This window comes from Furipterus horrens, unplaced genomic scaffold (genome assembly GCF_987537825.1).
Source record: "Furipterus horrens unplaced genomic scaffold, mFurHor1.1.pri manual_scaffold_6, whole genome shotgun sequence".
Classification (NCBI taxonomy): Eukaryota; Metazoa; Chordata; class Mammalia; order Chiroptera; family Furipteridae; genus Furipterus; species Furipterus horrens.
The window spans coordinates 119721604-119741689 of NW_028327176.1; the positions used below are offsets into that span (position 1 = coordinate 119721604).

The window sequence follows — 20086 nt, forward strand, 5'->3', positions numbered from 1 at the left end:
CAGTAGTCCTGTGCTAAACCCAGTTACTGTTATTCCAGCCTCTGTATTTGACAGAAAAACTGTTGTGTTGAGTCAGATCTATGAAAATCTCTTGGGGTACTCATGTTTTAGGAAATTCTAAATTAGAGAGCCACACAGGACGTTTTATTATTAACATGTGAGTACAAACTCAAAGCAGTGAAAGTTCAGAGAAGAAAAAGATTATTATGTCATAAACTGGTGAAAAAAATAATCTTAGAGGAAGTTGGACTTTAAAAGAAATAAAAGTGTAGTTGAGAAAAAAAAGCAGAACAGTAAGATGAGGAAAGAGAAGCTCAAGCTATATTTTCCAGTGTGTTCACATTGATTATTTGGGGTGAGGGATGGGCAGCAAAGGTATAACAAGGATTACTTGTTTGACTTTGTAAGTTATATGTTTCAATATTATTTCATGCTTGTTTTTACAATACTTATTCTATTATACAATTTCTTGTTCTTAGAATCAGATGATATCTTTCTAAAACTCACTAAGGTTTACCTATCAGATTAACTAAGATGTATAAAGATATTTATTTCCATAATTTATATATATATATGTACGTTGTGTGTGTACACGTATGTGTGTGTAATATTTACAAACAGGTGTGCAAAAACAGTATCTTGATCAAAAACAAGTTGGAGCACCAAGGTCAACTTGTGTGTAAACTTGAACAGCACCTGTTGTTTATTCATCTCTCAAGTATGGCTGACTTCAGGGATGAGAATAAACAATGTGGTCTCTTACTGAGTTTCTTTTTTGGCTAGTCATCCAATCAGTATGTGATAAATTTATACCTGAAACTAATGAGCTGAGGAGTAAGCTGAAAATAGCCAACTTGCAATTCCTAACTATAGTTTGGGTTCTGTAAGAAAGAACCTTTGGTTGCTCCTCAGTTTCAGTGTATTCATTTTTAAAAGTACATTTTATTTTTAAAACGGCAAGTTCAGGTATTCCTTAATACTTAATAAGCTACGTGTGCCTAAAACACAAGATTTTTTTGTCTGAAAATATAACCAAGTTTGAAAGTAACTGAACTGAAAAACTTCTAGAAAAAGGAAATACTTTGTAAATATTGTAGTCAGCTTGGAAAGCCATTGTTCCCTCACCTCCTTAAGATATTATTCTTAAGGAGATTTTTTTAATCTGGGAAAAAGATACATATGAACTTGAGTATAAATAAATGTATACACATATATTTGGCAAAGTACATAGGTATAACATGTATGTTTGGGCCATATAAAATTGCCAGAATTTAATTGTTTCTGAAATACAATAAGGGCAATTTCATATGGTTCAGCCTAATAATTTAGCTCACTCATTAATGGTCTCTATTCACTTGGGTAGACAGTTTACCAATTGTGTTGGGTGATATGTTGACTCTCATCACATCCCCAATTTGGGTCAGAATTTTTCTCTTCTAGTTTCCTCCACTTCTATATCATCCTATTCTGTCTCTTGTTATTTGCTAAAGATTACTGGATAAGCTGGTTACTTATAGTTTAGCTCAGTGGCTTGAGTGTCGGCCTGCGAGCTAAGTGTCGCTGGTTCGATCTTCCAGTCAGGGTACATCAGAGAAGGAAAACTCTGACTCCAAAAAACCTCCGCTGCCTTGCGGCATACCTCTTCAGGGGAAAGGCTAAGGGAGTAAACCCCGACAGAAAATCCGGAGCCGGAGTCCCTAAGGCGGTTTGACGTTGTAGTCAACACCGGCAACTCCTGCGGCGCACCTGAACCCAAGCTGTATCGACTCCGTCTTTCCCTTGGACCCTTCAGCTGCGAAGAGAGGGGGGGGGTCTGCTGCATGGGCAACAGCAGACCCTCCATATTGCCCTGCCCAGGCTCTGTGGCTTCAGCGTCGTCACGGGATGTCGATTCAGCACGGGAGGAGACGGGTGCCGTGTCACTCCCGAGTCGGACTGCGCAGCCATTCTCGGCGGTGCAGATGGACTCTTAAGAAGCTACACCATCGTCTCTCGAGACGGACGGCTGCCGTATAGTTGTCCTAATATGCTGATTCATTTCTTGGTTGACAGATTGTCAGACTTCAGACCGTAAAGGTCAGAGGAAGTCCCTGTATTGAGTTCAGTATAATGGACACAGAATGAGTCAACTAATATTGCTCTTTCTCTATTATCTGTCCTTATTTCTATTACTCTTGACACTATCTGAAAGCATATAGAGGATCCTAGAAATTCAGGTACATGAGGGGGCTCTGCAGGGTGTCACCCTCTAATTGTCTGATGTTACTACTGAATTGCTTGGCAGGGGTTCTAAAGGCCTGCATAGAAGACTGGCTCTGGGACAAATGCTATCAAGAAATATTTCCCCCAATTCAAAGACATATGCACCCCTATGCTCATTAGAGCATTATTTATAATAGTCTAGATATGAAAGTAACCTAAGTGTCCATCTATAGACAAATGGATAAAGAAGAGGTGGTATACACACACACACACACACACACACACACACACACACAAAGGAATATTACTCAGCCATGAAAAATAATGAAATATTGCCATTGTGACAACATAGATCAACCTAGAGCATATTATGCTGAGTTAAATAAGTCAAGCAGAGAAAGACAAATATCATATGATTTCACTTATATCTGGAATCTAAAGAACAAAATGAAGAAAAAATATAAACAGACTCATAGATAAGGGAACAGACTGATGGTTGCCAAGTGGGAGGGGTTTAAGGTGGGGGGCTGGATGAGAAAGGTGACAGGATTAAGAAGTACAAATTGGTAGTAACAGAACAGTTATGGTGAAGTAAAGTACAACATAGGGAATGTAGTCAATAATATTGTAATAACTATGTATTGCATCAAATGGGTACTAGACTTATTGGGGTGATCAGTTCATACGTTATATAAATGTGCAACTGAGACTGCTAGTATATGTCAATTCTAATTGAAAAATAAAAAATTATTTTAAAAAAGAAATATTTCCCCCAAACTCAAGCATGCTTATGTTTCTTTGTCCCCTATATCTCATTCTCCACTGTACCCCACTATGATTACAGATCAAAATTACTACTAGCTTCCATGGATTAAGTGTCTAAACTTTAATCTGACTGTTCAATAACTTGATTACCCCATGTGTGAATTACATATGTGCATGTATACAATATCAACACAGTGATCTGAAAATAGAAATTGCAGTGGGATTTTACTATGTGAAGTTTCAATAATACCATATCTAATTACCCAGTTGAGGAGAATTAGGCTTTAGAGGAAGTGTTAAATAAAACCTAATGAGTTTTATGACAGACATTTGTTAGTAGAAACAGAAAAAATTGTTTGTTATGTCTTTTGCATGGTGTCAAAGTTTTCACTGCCTTCCTAGCTACTGGTAAAGAAATTCTCTAACCATAACAGGATTGGTCACAGCCTCTACCTCTGCAAACCACTGTCAATGAAAACATAAGCTGCCATGCCAGAAAGCTGGTTTTTAAATTCTAGTTTTCAGAAATCTAACGTAAAGACAATGTCTTAAAAGAACCAGCATTTTCTATTTACTACTGGACAGATGAATATTAAACATAGCATTTAAGCAATATAAGTTAATGAATAATTATTAAGCTGATTTTTGTATAAAGCCCTGGTGATTAATATTGGTGTCTAGTAGATGTTCAATGAATTTTTCTTGAAGTCAAAGAAGTGAGAAAAAGGCCTCGAGGACTCTTTAATCCTCTCACAAGAGTACCCACTGTTTATATAATGCTTTTATTTCATCACATTCATAACCAAAACTTACCTATGCATGGCATATATTAAATTTCTAATTTTACAAATAAGGAATCCAAAGCTCAGAGAAGTTAGGAGATTTGACCAAGAGCTCTATATTAGTCAGGGTTCTCCAGAGAGACAGAACCAATGGGAGAGAGATATGTAGTATATTTATTATAAGGAATCAGCTCATGTGATTATGGAGGCTGAAAGGCCCCATAATCGGCCACCTGCAAACTGGACATCCAGGAAAGCTGGTGATGTAATTCACTCCTTGGACCTGAGAGCCAGAGGAGCTGATAGAATAAATCTCAGACCAGAGACAGGAGAAGATAGAGGAGAAGTCTCAGTTCAAGCAGTGAGGCATGAAAAACAGGGTGAATTCTCCTTTCTCTACTTTTTGTTCTATTGAGGATCTCAAGATATTGGATAATGCCCACTCACATTGGGCATTTACTGAGTGCAACAATTCAAAAGCTAATCTCATCTGGAAACAACCTCACAGACATGCTCAGATATATGTTTAATCTGGGCACCCCAGTCAAGGTGACACATAAAATTAACCATCACAGGTTTCAAGGTATGAAGTAGCAAATGAAACTAAACTAAAATCCAAGCCTTCTACTTCTAATGCCTAATCCAACGAGTTCCACCAAACGTCCCTGACTCACTAAATCAAACTGAAAAAGAAACATCTTGTCAAACAGGAGAAAACAGTATCCATTTATTCATTCACTAACTGTTGCCTCAAATGAGTAGACAAAGTTGTTCAAGTTTCAGCAATGTGTGGCCTTCAGTTAATAGTCTGTTGGCTTAAGATTCCTGGTTATCACAGTTATATCATATTGATAAGATTACAAATTTTTTCATTAGCATAAAGAAAATCCATGTCTAAAGAAATGTTTACTTTACTCCATGGAAAGAAAAATGTAAAAACCCTGGAGTCTGCAGTACTTTTTAGAGATGCTATGGACTTTTTTCAGGTATTTAATGTTAAGAAGTTACTCTCAGATGCATTTTAAAAATATGTGTATATAAAGGCACGTTATTACATTTACTCTTTTATTGGAGAGTGAGGGGTTTATAAAAATCTTTTAAAAGACTGAATTATTATGGAAAATCATTTTGAAACTTGAGAACATTAAATTACTTTCTGTTTCTCAAAGCTTCATGGCAAAGAGAGATACTCTGGAAAACTTTTCAAGCTCTTAAAATTTAATAGTGATGGAAAAGTTGCCTGACACCCATTGCAGATAATATAGCACCTGGTTAATATACTATTACTCTTCACTAAATTAATATTTTTCACCAAGCAACATAAACAGAAAAAACAAAAATCAAATACTCTTCTGAACAATTGGTGCTTATTTTATCTAAATCAAATTAAAAAATGGGAATAACAAAGAAAGGAAACTGTCTTCTTAGTTATGTCAATTGCAAAATAATATTAAATTTAGTTCTGCCTAAAGAATTTTCAAATGTGTGACATCACTTTGCCTGCATCTTTTTTCCCTTTAGTTATTTTTATATTTAAAGAGACAAAAAGCATTCAGTTCTATAGATGAATTTTTCCCCATGCTTTAAATTTATTTTGAATGAAAACCTTTAAGTCTGAAACATTCTGGAGTGAAGGATACTCACATGGGACTTTACCACAAGGACTGGAGTAGGAGGAAATACACTGCAAACCTTCCTTGGGGACGGACAGTAGAAGAGTTACAGCTGTCTGCCAGCAGAGAGTGGAAATCATATTGTTGCCCCTCAACTCTAAATCAAGGGTTGGCAATCTACAGCCCATGTACCAAATCTGGTTCACTGCCTGTTTTTGTAGATAAAGTTTTATTAGAACACAGCCACACCCTTCATTTACATGTTGTCTGTGGCTGTTTGTGCTCTACAACTGCAGAGATAAATATCTGCAAGAGAGACCATATGGCTCAAAAGTCTAACACATTTTTATCTAGTCCATTACAGGAAAGTTTGACAATCTGTCCTGCAAATCTTTCTCCCCTTCCTTTTCCCTGGCAATAATTAGTGGGGAAAGGCAGCCTAGAATGACTTATAGCAAGAAATGGAAAATAATGTTTTGAGTTTTGTTTGTTTGTTTGTTTGTTTGTTTTTTGGATTGTGCAGGTGATACTTCTGGGTCCCTGCCAGTCTCACACACTGAAGGACCCAGGAATCAGGAGCCCTTTCTGACCCTTCAGTAGCATGCCTTCCCACCGCTGCTGTCTGAAGAGAAGGAAAACATCAGAGTATCCAGAAACACCTGAATTGCAAACTGACAAGGATGTCAGGGCTCATTTAGGGCATCCCTGTCACCTTACTGATGAGGAAACAGATATGCTTCCATGTTAGATAGGAGGATGGGTGCCCTTGAAAACTAAGAATTTAGGGCCAAACATCCATACAATTCTCACTTTCAACTTGTACATCATCCATCACCACTTAATATGTTTTACTTTCTACTCTGCACCTGAAACAATAACAAAATTTAAGTGAACATCTCTAAGATTTTCAATGAAAGGCATAATATTATGTTAGATACCACTGCATTTTGTCTCCCCCTTTTTTGTTTCAGCTGTGTTTTTATCTACATGACATCACCACCTTCAATGCTTTGGTCATGCGCGCGCGCGCGCACACACACACACACACACACACACACAGTTCAGTCTATAGGGCAGCAGCAAGAGAAAGCAGACTCTTCTACTCACTACCCAATCCTGAAAGTGTGTGTACAAGTTTTTAAGCTGACTGCAAATATATTTTTGAAAGCAGAAAGTACACGCTGTCTAGTGTCTGTCTACAGCTTGCCAACTTTGCTGGTCCATAAAATAGTTCAGTGACTCCACACAGTGTGATGCTGGCTGTGAGCTTTCTTTCAGCTTGGGTCAGCAAGGGCAACAGGTGCCATTGTAGGTCAATCAGAGAGAAACCTGCATCTTTTACATCCCCTGGCAGGTACTTAACATGTGTAGTAGTTTCAGAGTTTATGGTTATTACTCTCTGGAGAAATCTGTCTGCTGGGCTTATTTTTTCCTGATGTTGTACCACATCTTAAAGTCTAATGCCAAAAGTCCTTAAACTACTCAGGAAGATTTTGTTTTCTGCTGTTTTAGTCACCTTACTACTTTATTTCTGTAGGCCAAATAGAGTAGAGGAAATCAGTAGCAATTTCCCCATTCCATGGCCATAGCCCTCGTAGCATAACCAAGCTTCGTTTGGTTATAAGTTTTTATTCCGTGAGAGCTTTAAAACACTCACTGCATGTGAAGTGATGGGTCCTCTTGTACATATGTGTGACAAAGAGCTACACAGACTTCCCATGTAGTGGGAATGCTCTCAGAGAACCTTCCAGGGTAAACCTATTTTTAAGCAATTAGATCATATGGGTTTAATCAGTTGAAAGGAATTGAATTCATAATTGAATTTTATTATCAAATATTGTACTTTAAAATAGCTTTTGTTTTGCAGGGAAAAATAACTTTAAGCCTATTTTTAGCTCCTTTTTACTTTTGTCTGCAATAATATTTAAATAAATGTACTTCAGAATTTCTATTTTTCATTTTCAGGTAATGTCATAGTTATTATCATATAGTCATAGAAAATTGCAATGATTAAGTCATTATTTGTCTAATAAATTTATAACCTTTTTATAGAAAAATGACTCAGGCCAGACAACTATTGTCAAACATCTTTTAACATATGTTTTCAACCTTTTCCATAACTCACTTTCTACATAAACAAACTCTTTGAAACAAAGCCTGGAAAATTTAATCCACGTGGGTTCATATTATCAAAACTATTAGGCTGGTTTACTTTCCATGGTGTCAGCATCAAAATCATCTCTTGGAAAGATGACTTTAAAAGGAACATTCACATAGATTATACAAATATTGTCTCTTCCTCACCCTGTACTGATAACTTTCATTTCATTCATGGTTATAATTAGCACGCTTTCTAAAATAGCCGTTTTCTCAGCCAGGTGGAGCACATTGCCTATTCATTCACATGGCAGCCTGGGGCAGCATCATTCATGGTCATTTTAATGGTGAATCTCTGCCTGGTCAATTTAACTCAGGTCCCTTTGCTGACTGCAGCCCAGCAGCTTCACAATGCTACTACCCACTAATTTAGGGCAGCCTCAAGCCATTTCCCAGAAATTAGACTAATGAGGGACAGCACCCTGAGTTTCAGCTCACCAGAGCTGTTGTTTCAGGACGATATCATGACTAGCCAGCCTTGAGAATGCATCGCATGGGTTCGAACCCAGCTAAGACGTTGTCATTCACAAAGGTGTGCTCAGACACATGGTCGAATTATTTCAGCATGAACTTTACTGAGTATGGTTTCCTGTTTTACATTTTCAGATGTCATGCATTATAAGCAGAAATTTTAAATAAGTCACTTTAATTCTTTATTGTAATTACTGACCGTGTTAATCAAAACCTTGTCAAAATTAGGTTGCAAGTATGTGTCAATACGATGCTCAGTGAGCATTTTAAACTCATTAATATACTTATATATATGTTTCTTATGTTAAAACACAAATTTTTATGCCCTCATTTCATCATTAAAACAGCTGTAGGGGAGGGACAATGAGGTATGTGAGGCTGAATGGGACAGAGAGCTGGAGCTTGGGGACCACTGACATGTGACTGGCTGCCTGTGGCTGCTGGCAGGAGAAGCAGCATGCAGAAGGGTGACGTTCCCTTATTATATCACATTATTATATTACAGCATGACATTGTGCAGAAAATAGAAAGGAGACAAGCCTGCCCAGAGGGCCTCTCTGGAAGAATGGAGGAATTAATAATGTTCTGGTGCGGATCTTAAAAACCAGACAAAGGAGTTAGAATATGACGGCCAGAGAGAGGAACTATAAGTTTTAAAACAAGGCATTGGCATAAGAGCAGTTCTTCAGAGAACAGGGCTGGAAGGCCTCTGCAGGCTGAATTCCAAATGCACTGTTGCTTTGGCTTGATGGGTTGTGGAATTTCACTTCTGAAATTCAATTAATGTCACTTTTTCCCTGGCACTCTGTCCAAACTTTCAAATCCCCCAAAGTCTGCATCCTATCCTCCTCCTCTGCTGTGTGTGGAGTTTTTTTCCCCTCTTTAGCAGTTATCACTCTCTAACACTGTATACATTTTATTTATCTACAATGTTTATCATCTAAGTTCCTACTAGAAGACAAATTCTATAACAGCAAAGATTTTTGTCTATTTTATTCACTACTATACCTTCAGCATCCGAAACACTGTGTCATACATAGCAGATCCTGAGTAATGCCTGTTACATGAATAAGTAAATTTATTAGTACCTGTACCAGGCTTGATTCTGGTTACTAAGTAATAAAGTGGCAAATAAGGGAGATGAAGTTCCTGCCCTCGTGGAGCTTAAGTTCTAGCAGAGGAAACCAAAATAAATAAGAATTCCAGGTGTTGCTGTTTGCTAGAGGAAACTATAACAGCTTAACAAGAATATAAAATATATAACAAGAATATAAAATGTAAAAAATAGAATGCTCTCCTATTGCATGCCCTGAATATATGACAATAGGAAAGACTGTTTATGTTTTTTTTTATTTTAAGTTCATTGGCCCTATACAGTATACATTGGTTTTCAATCTTGGTTATGTTTTCTGGAGAGGACACAGAAACAAAGCTTACAGAGGCAAACCTGACTGATGGGTTTCTAAATTGCAGACCTCAGGCCCTTTAAGAAATAGTGTTCAAGTTGCCTTTTTTTATTCTGCAAGATCATTCCCAGTCACTCCCTTCAGCCATTGACTGCCAGGATGAAAAACATGCTTTTTGACTGCATATTTTAATTTTGATAGGCCATGATTCATTCAATATATTTTAGATCAAATGATTGTCTTCACAGAACTCAGACTTGTAATAGGTATCCAGAGATGGGGCAACCGTTGAAAAGTCTAAATGACACCACTTCTCAAAGAGGTATGATATTTTTGTAAAAACACAGACTGAAGAAAACAGAGAATATAAATAAAGAAACATAATTAGAAGTAAAAATATTTTTTTAATTTAAAAACTTTTAATTACAATGGACATACAATATTATATTAGTTTTAGGTGTATACCATAGTGATTAGACATTTATGTAACTTGTGAAATGATCACCCTGATAAGTCTAGTACCCATCTGACAGCACAATTTGTACATTTTAATCCCTTCCCCTTTTCATCCATTCCCCAACCATCAAAATGTTCTCTGTATCTATGAGTTTGCTTCAGGAAAACAATTTTAGTAATAGTAAAATAAAAGATTTGAAGCCCTAGACAGAGACCTACTAGGAGAGCTAGAAAGGAGCATAGAAAAATATCAGTCTTGTCTACCCAGAAATTCTCCAAAGAACTTCTGAGTTCTTTGCATTTACTATACATTTTTTAAGCCTAGAGAAAATGGAAGGTACGTAACTAAGAACCCATTTTTTTGTTAAAGAACCACAATCTTTAAAAATAATTTCAGGTGGTTAAAAGTCAGATAAACCAGAACATACCATAAAAAAGGGTCTTTTTTGAGAGAAGATATAGTACTACTGTTGGGGACCAGTGTTGTTTCAATAACACAGAGAAGGCAGAGCTATTCAAATCCTAACCTATTGCTTTTTTTTTTTTTTATCAGAAAGCATAATTTTCTAATTAAAATTTTCTAATTAATGTGGTTCAGAAAAAATGAAAATATATAATGGGCAAATTGTTAGCCATTTTTAAGAAGTTAGAGCTGCTGGATCAAGATTTATTTTGTTATAAGGTATCACAGAATTTGTTGATTAAATTGAAGAACTTTTAATAAATTTTAATAAGTCTTAGAAAATGCAATTGGTGCCAAATGACCGAGAGACAAAAATATTCTGAGTGTCAAAAAGAATAACAAAAGGGACTCTGGGCTTTGTATAGTGATAAGCTCAATGACAACTAGAAATATTCCATACAGAACAGTAAGCAGGAACTTCTGGCCAAGATGGAGATGTAGGTAGACACTCTGCATCTCCCTCCACAACTAAGAAAGAATACAACCACCTCAAAACTAGAAACAACCAGAAGTTCCAGAAAATCAAGCTGCATGAAAGTCTGGCAAATAAAGATATAAAGAAGAAATACTCATCCAGACAGGGAGGAGGGGCAGAGCTAGGGCAGAGAGGATGCACTGTGGAGGTGGCAGTGAATGTGGCAACAGTGGCTGTGGCCAGACAGCAGAAAGTGCAGTAACACGTTATAAAAGCCAAAAGGACAGCTGGTGAGCAATTCCAGCCCCAGACCAGACCACACAGCTCAAGGTTCCAGTGCCAGGGGAAAATAAAGCCTCATTGCTTCTGACTGTGAAAATCAGTGGGGGTTGGGGCAGAAAAAGAAACTGCCAGTCTCTCACCAGAATCTGTTTCTTTAGAGGGTCTCCACCGACCTAGAATATCTGCAAACCCACCCACTCTGGTAACGATGAGCAGGGCAACAGCTAGAGGGGCACCAGTCCCATACAAGAAGTGGGAGAAGTGCCTGGAAAAAGGGATGAGTGCCGAGCAAACAGCACTGTTCTCTCTCAGACCCCTCCCACACACACAGCGCCACAACATGGTGAAACAGGTTGCCTCGAATTGACAAATACCTTAGGAGCAACATCTCTACCTAAGACACAGAGGCAAACACAGGAGCCTGTCAAGTTGAGAAGACAGAGAAGTATGGCCCAAAAGAGGGAACGGACTATGGTTCCAGTGGGAGAACTAAGTGATAAGGAGTTAGCCAACCTAACAGATACAGAGATCAAAATAATGGTGATAAAGATGCTCATATACTTGACAGGTGTGCTTGAGTATGACAAACACATAAGGGAAAAAGTGAAGGCTATGCTAAGTGAAAACAAGGGAAATACACACACACAAAAAAAAAAAAGTGGTGAAGGGAAGGGAACCAGGGTTTAAATCAATGATTTAGAACATAAGGAAGACATAAATGGTCAACCAGTACCGAATGAAAAAACAAGAATTGGAAAAAAAATGAGGAGAGGCTTAGGAACCTCTGCAACAACTTTAAACATGACAACATCTGAATCACAGGGATGTGAGAAGAAGAAGAGGAACAGCAAGAAATTGAAAATTTATGTGAAAAAAATAATGAAGGAAAACTTCCCTAATTTGGAGAAGGAAACAGACATACAAGTCCAGGAAGCACAGAGGGTCCCAAAGAAGCTAGAACCAAAGAGGACTACACCAAGACACATCATAATTAAAATGCCAAAGTTTCAAGATAAAGAGAGCATCTTAAAAGCATTAAGAGAAAAGAAAAAAGTTACCTACAAAGAAGTGCCTATAAGACTATCAGCTGATTTCTCAGAAGAAACTGCAGGCAAGAAGGAGCTCACAAGAAGTATTCAAAGTAATGAAAAGCAAGGACCTACAACCAAAACTAATCTATACAGCAAAGCTATCATTTAGAATGGAAGGGCAGATAAAGTGCTTCCCAGACAAGGTAAAACTAAAGAAGTTCATCAACACTGAGTCATTATTATATGGGACATATTTAAGAAAAAGAGGACCAAAATTATGAACATTAAAATGACAACAAACTCATAACTATCAACAACAGAACTGAAAAAATTAAAAACAAACTAAGCAAACAACCATAATAGGAACAAGAATCATAGGTATGGGGATCATTTGTAGGGTTATCACCTGGGAGGGGGAAGGGAAGTAAGTGGGGAAATGGTACAGGGATTAAGAAGTATAACTGGTAGTTACAAAATAGAGGAAAGTTAAGAATAATATAGGAAATGGTTAAGTCAAAGAACTTATATGCATGACCCATGGACATGAACTTAGGGTGTGGAATTGCTGGAGGTAGGGGTAGTACTGGGTGGCAGGGAGTAAAGGGAAAAGAAATTGGGACAACTGTAACAGCATAATCAAAAATATATACTTTAAAAAAGAATAATAAGCAAATGATTTCTAATAAATTTTAAAAAACAACTCTGATTTCTGTAAAGCAGCACAAATTCACAAGAGCAAGAAACACTCCGTCGGCAGCCGTCCGTCTCGAGAGACGATGGTGTAGCTTCTTAAGAGTCTATCTGCACCGCCGAGAATGGCTGTGCAGTCCGACTCGGGAGTGACACGGTATCTGTCTCCTCCCGTGTTGAATCGACATCTTGCGATGACGCTGGAGTGTCCTCTCCAGTGAAGCTGAAGCTACAGAGCCTGGGCAGGGTGATATGGAGGGTCTGCTGTTGCCCATGCAGCAGACCCCCCCTCTCTTCGCAGCTGAAGGGTCCAAGGGAAAGACGGAGTCAATACAGCTTGGCTTCAGGTGCGCCGCAGGAGTTGCCGGTGTTGACTACAACGTCAAACCGCCTTAGGGACTCCGGCTCCGGATTTTCTGTCGGGGTTTACTCCCTTAGCCTTTCCCCTGAAGAGGTATGCCGCAAGGCAGCGGAGGTTTTTTGGAGTCAGAGTTTTCCTTCTCTGATGTGCCCTGACTGGAAGATCGAACCAGCGACACTTAGCTCGCAGGCCGACACTCAATCCACTGAGCCAAACCAGCCAGGGCTTGCAAGAAACACTACACTATGCTTATTTTCTATTTCAATAGGTTTACCAGTTTGCTATATTAGGGGAATAAAATAGATAAAATATCTTGATTTCAGAAAAGCACTGGAGTGTTCTATAATGTTTTGAGGAGACAGAGAAATTCAAGCAGGATGATATGACTCTTGGGAGGATTTGTACCTGGCGAGAAGTCTACAGAGATGAGCCACAGGGTTTGTAAGACATCTCAGGAGATAAGTGTAGGACATTTGAAGATTCTTGGAGTAGGAAGTTAATAGTTCATGCTAGGAATAAATGAATCAAAATTAATGTTATACAAAGTAAAAATAACAAATGTAAAATAACTTTTCAGAATTCTAAGTGAGAGAAATCTATTATGTTTAGTTTACATTAAATTGAATTTGAGCCAATGGTATCATTTACTTCTTTAAAAAGAAGGTAACTTTAAGCTGCATTAATACTCACATTTTTAGTAAAGAGTAGTGATAGCCAAAACCACATCTTTATCATTTTTGTATTTAGTCAAGTATATTCCAAATACCCTGTATCATTCATAAAAGAATTGCATCTGCTAACAAAATACATGTGGATAAAAATAAGCAAAGGTCTGTATTACCACTAAATTGAAAGCCCTGTTAAGCATTGACCATGCCTAAATTCCTAATACCTGTAAATATTTGTGACTGAAATGATACAGTGAATGTCAGGTAAATGACAGGATGATGTAAAGAAGTCAGGAATGAAGTTAATCTATAAACATGTATACCATAAGGATCTGTATCTCTAAGCCTCCTAGCAGTCAAGGAAAGGAGATAAATATGTTAAAAGATCACTGTCTTCATAAATCAAAATTCAATCATGTTTTCCAGAAGGAACAGATAATATTTTGGTTTGATGGACCATGGAATTTCATTTGTTTCAAGACACTTGTCTTCAGAGATTTCTTACAAAATCACTGTGGCTAATCTCTGGAGACTTTTCACCAGGTACAAATTCTCCCCAAAGTTGTATCAAGCTGCCTAAATTTCTCATTTTCCTCAAAAGTATTATAAAACACTTTCCAGTGCTTTTCTGAAATCAAGATATTTTATCTATTCTATTCCCCTAATATAACAAGCTGGTAAACCTATTGAAATATTATAGAAAAAAAAGCATAGTCTTGTGTTTCTTGATCTTGGGTCACCAAAGAAAATTTCACTTTTCTTTCTTTCTAGAAATCATACTTGTTCTTTTGAATTTACTATAAATCATTTGCTTAATAATATATCTGAAATATTCCTAGGAGTTGTAATTGAGCTTATAAATATACAAAGTCTAGAGTCCCTGACTTAGAATATTTTCCTCTTTCTGGCTATTTGACACCTGTTACATTTTTCAAGGTTTCCTAAAGTTTATTAATAAAAGTTCTTCCATTTTATCCACCAATACTTTGATGCTTTGTAACATAAATCTAGACCCAGCAACATGAATTCATTACAGTGGCCAACAATTTGCCCATCGTGTTGCAAGATTTTTTTTCATAATAAAATCCTGAGAGAAATTTCTCACATGATACCACATTGAGCAAATACAATATGAACTACAGAAGAACTCAACACATAATACTATAGTAAATTGAGTGAATGCTTTTTATTCCTCAAGAAAATAGGAAAAAATCAAACACAGTTTAGTGCATGTATCCCATGAGTGAACAAGGTAATGAGGTCCAAGTCCACAGGCTGTCCCTGTGGTGTGGTAGGAAAATAAGCTAATGAATATTTTCAAGACAGTTCTATTTGCAACCAAACTTGCTAATAGGTAGGCAGTGGGAAGTTTGTAGTCGAATTTCCTGGTGGCAATCAACAATACAGATATTTTATGTTCTTGATTCAATGCTAAATCTTTTGCTTAGACTGGAAAATAATGATGGGCCTGAGTCACACTTTGAGGGATACAAAAACAAATTGAGTATACTTAAAGAATGGTTACAAGGAGAGTGACAAATCTGGACATTGTTCCATATAAAAAGTAGACAAAAAAACTGGGCTTTGTAGATTTAATCTGAAGACTGACGGGGAAGTCATAATAACAACAAATTTCTGAAGAACTAACATACAGAGGAGAGAGCACATGTCCTCGGTAGTCCAGAGCCTAAATGAGGAACAATGAGTCAAGGGCCTGGATAAGGAGATTTGACCCAGAGGGGAAAATAGTCTTCTGACAGTTGAGCCGCCTATAACAGGATTGTGCTGCCTTAAGTGCCGGGAGGACTCTGGATGCGGAAGGGTTCAAGGAGCACCATCTGCACAATGTTCTATCTGTGAGGTCTTAAAACTGATCCCTGTCCTGAGAGGATCTCAGTCAGATATCCTTCCAGTCACAAGGAGTGAGAATCAGGTCAAGTGTGCCCTCTATCTGTGTTTAGAGTCCAGGAACTGCTCTGAGGGCAGGATCTGTAACTGCTGTGCATCCCCTTGCCGAGTTCTAGCTCCCTTACACAGCAGCTACAGTCCTCCACGGAAACCCACGTTGTGAACAGAAACCACTCTTTCCCATTTCCTCTCACTGCCTCCTAATACCACACACATGCAAAACGCATTCCATTTTTTAAAACTGTTGGCTGATGACACAACTTCACAGAGATAGTATTTATTGATTACCATCTTTCGTAATATTTAGGGTTTATTGCACTTGAAAAGCAGAATTGTGCAGTGTTTTTAATCAAATATTCCAAATCACCTTTACAGACACCAGAAAGGTCATGTTTAATTTTTATTGTTATGCAGTGGAAGCTGGGGCATGCTGTGGATAGACTTCATATGCAAAATGCCCTTATTTTATGGAAAAATTATGCAGAAGGACATTTTACAAAATGCCAAGTTTAGAAAGAAAGGTAAATTTGAGACGTTGGAAATTAAAAAATGGGTTCCAGCCATTCCTCTGATGATAAGATTTTAATTTCATTAGGCAGCATGATCTCTAAGAAAGTGTCATAGCGGTCAGTAGGTCATCTATAGTCACTGATGCCAGCATGTCTCCAGTCATCATAATCCATGATGCACTTGCAAGGACTTCCAGCAAATGTATTGAAATATACACTTTATCAAAGCAATGCTTAAAAATGTATGAAAAGTTAGCAGCAGGGTTGTATTGCCATTGGAAGTTATGTCTAGAGAATTATTTCTTTTTAAAAAAAGCTCTATATCTACTTATTAGCATTTTTATTTTAATCCCAAGATTTCATTCCATTTAAGACATTTAAGATCTCTCCTCTCCCACAGCTTTAATGATTCACTAATATGGAAACCTGATAGTCTAGCAAAATACTTGCAGACACCTTCTAGGTAGAAATGTGTGGGCATTTCAGCCCACAAAGTCCATGCTATTAATTTGCCTGCTCCACTGAGCTAAACTCATTGAGATGTCTACTTTAAACACCAGCTACATTTCTCTCTTTCTTCATTGCCTTTCTTCATAATTATTTGTGAGTGGCTGGGAGCTGCATTTGTGTACATGACATTGTGTAACTTGTCATGGTCTGTTAGACAAAATAGCAGCTGAGCTTTTGTGAATGCTTTGTTTTCTTATCATTTTAATTCTTGCTAAATGAACCCAAACTTGAAGCGTGAGTTTTGGAAGCCGGACATCATCTGTTCCACAAGCACCATGATATTTCCAAGTAAAGCTTTTTTATCAAATTAAATCTGACAAATTGATTCTTAATTAACCAACAAGAAAAGTCAATGGTGGTTTTCTTGAGTACATTTAGAGGCCTTTTAACTGATAATATTTTATATTATAAATACCCTTCTCCTCTTACAATAATCAGTGCTTTCTAAAGAAGTTTTAGACAAAAGGTCTGCATCAAAGATAATTTCTTCAGAAACAAAACAGAAATGATTGCCTCAGGCAAAATAAAGGCTAATGGCTGTTACAGAATAATTTTGAAGGAATGTGGATCTTGTGATATCTCAGGATTAATATATAAAGAAAAAAATCCATATTTTTTCAAACTTACCATAAAACTTACCCAAGTGAGTTGGTGATTCATGCCAAAATGAGCCATTTCCCAGCTCACAGCTTCTGCCTTCCTAAACCCCTACCACAGGCATCTAAATGTTTTTATGTGCCATGGACCCTTCAGCAGTCTGATGACACCTATGAACCATTTCTCAGAATAATGTTTTTTAATGCATAAAATACATGTGATTACAAAAGAAAAAAGTATGTTGACATGCTCTTATATTAATGCATTAAAAATACTATCCCTGGCAGTAGGTCTAATAACTACCATAATTCTGAAGCAGCAATGAGAAAAATCAATATTCAAGATGAAACAATTATGGAATCATCTATAATTGTAAAAGGGATTTGAAAACATCTGGCAAAGTCATAGTACTGCTAATACTATCATGGTGTGTCGCCATGGTTAATGATAAATACAAATGTAATATTTTTCTTACCTGTGCTCATAGCCCCCCTAAATTCTATCCATAGACCCGTTGGAGGCCCACGGACCCTAAATTAAGACATCCTGCATTCAATGACTGTTGCCTCTGCTCCCCCTTTTATTCAACCAGAAGAGAGGTAAAGTAGGGTAGAGGTCAGTTGTCAGCATGCATACGTGTGCGTGGGACCCTCAGAAGCTGATGTCAGCAGAGCCACACATAAAACCCAACAGAGCACCATGTGACATCAGTGAGCCTGACATCTGAACACTGTCATCTTGGAGGGGTCATTCTGGGTCAGTTTAGTGCTTCCCCAGCCAGAGAGTGTCTCTGGCAATGCTACCAATAGCCAATACATAGCAAGATGTGTTGTTCTTTGTTCTCTAGGATGTCATTCTCCAAGATCAGGAAATGCTCCCCAAGTATCCTTTATGCGCGTATTTACCTAAATCTTATATGCTTGGTCTGAATTCCTTAGGATAACATGTTCCATACATTCACTTCCTCTACAAAAAAAGTACTTTCATATTTCCAACCAGACTTTGTGCCCAAGATTTAGATCCACAATGTATGTGGATGCCTAAAGTTGGATTTATCCTCTTCTCAAAATCAGTCTTTCCTCCTAACTTTTCTCCTCCTGACTTGTTAGGAGCATCACCAATAACTAGGTATGGAAACTTCAGACTTTCCAATCACCACACCTTCTTTCTGAACTTTACTCCCCAACCTAATAATTATGAAAAGGCAGGGAGCTCCTGTGTTTACAGCATCTCTCCGATCTGCCTTTCTATTCCATTCTCATTTCTACCAGTTACTTTACAATCTAACTTAGATCACCATTACTCTTGCCTCTGCTACTCAGATATTCAAATGCATCCTAACATAGCTGCTGCCAGCTTTATTTTACCAGAGAAAAACTCCACTCAATTACAGCGAGACCCTGCCATACAAGCTTCTCCCCCAATAATGTCCCCAGACTCTTGAGTTCAGCCACCTGACCCCATGCTGCAAACTCAATAACCTTTTGTTCCATAAAACAGCAAGCAAATATTTTATCTCATTTTCTGGCTTGCTGCCTTTCTCGTATTGTACCCTTCTTCTGAAATGCATTTCTCCAGAAGCTCCCCTTCCTTCAAAGACTATCTCAAGTACCATCCATTTTTGAAGATTTTTTGATGTGCTTCCACCACTCCCAGTCTGATGAAATGGAACCCTCCCCACTTCAGCCTCTCTAGCATTTTCCTCAGGACTTATCTGCCTCAACCCTTCATTATGATTCATTATGTTCACCTCAGCCACTGCACTAGATTTTCAATTCCTTAAGGGTAGAAACTTCTTTAATTCATCCTTGTGTCTTGGTAGTGCTTGGCACAGTGTCTTTTACAATGGGTACTCAGTACATGTTTTCAACTGAACTGAAATGATTCTTATACAGAAATTGATTTTGCAGGAGTGACCTACCTTACACTTTCCATGTACCACCAGAGGATAAGCTAGCTAGCAGGCATCCACGAACTCTAATTTATTGATTAATTGGTGAATTTTAGTGACACTGCGCTTGCACCTGGCCTTAACCCACACAGTCTCATGGACTAGGCATTTCAACAATTGTGCAAACTAACCTGCAGGACCTTCAGGGATGAGTTTGGTCAGTACTTTTTCCAGAAAGTCTTTTCTAACCCCAACTCTAGTTTCATGGGCATGCAACCTGTTCAGTCCCGTGGAGCCCAGCAGTTAGAAGGATGCTACACTTGGTGTCATGTTCTGCTCTCACCATCTTGAAATTCTTAACAATTTTCTAACAAAGGTCCGTGTATTTTCACTTTGCATTTGACCCCACAAATTAAATATAATCCATCCCGCCTAACCCCTTCCCTCCTGTGTCTTCTTTCATCCCCTGTATTTTCCCTGTCTTTGCAATCAGCACTCAGAATTTTAATTTTCTGTTTGCATCTGTTTAGTTCTCTGTGTGCCTCAATAGACCCAAAATTCCAAAGGCAAAAAAAAAAAAAAAAAAAAAGAATTCTGTTTATTTTTATATTCCCAAGGCTGAGCCTAATATTAAGTATATAATCAATATTTGCTGACTGGATAAATGGATGAGTGGCTGCAGGAAGGAAAAGGGGAAGGAACTGATGAACTAATGAATGTACTTGTTCATCCATACCCCTTGGGAAGCAGGAACATTGGAAGTCTTTGACTTACAGTCTTCAGATAAGCCCCTATAGTAATGACAGGATTCTAGTGCAGAAACTACTCTTATTAAAAAGGAGAATAAGATCATCCCAAGGAAGAAGATGGGCAAACTAGTGACATGAGGTAAAAATATTAAACACAAAA

At 37.7% G+C, this 20086-nt stretch overlaps 1 protein-coding gene and 1 long non-coding RNA gene across 4 annotated transcripts in view; one reads left to right on the forward strand and one right to left on the reverse strand.

Moving 5' to 3' along the window:
• LOC150007299 (uncharacterized) overlaps window positions 1-17906 on the reverse strand; it is a 50417-nt gene extending 32511 nt beyond the window's left edge. The window contains exon 1 of one of the 2 annotated variants that reach the window (XR_016512019.1): window positions 17762-17906. This is a non-coding gene — a long non-coding RNA (uncharacterized LOC150007299). Of the gene's footprint in view, window positions 1-17328; window positions 17401-17761 lie in introns of those variants that run through there. The other variant, XR_016512018.1, reaches the window with a different exon arrangement.
• The window catches only part of KCNQ5 (potassium voltage-gated channel subfamily Q member 5), a 538864-nt gene that overhangs the window by 329173 nt on the left and 189605 nt on the right, over window positions 1-20086 (forward strand). The window lies entirely within an intron of this gene.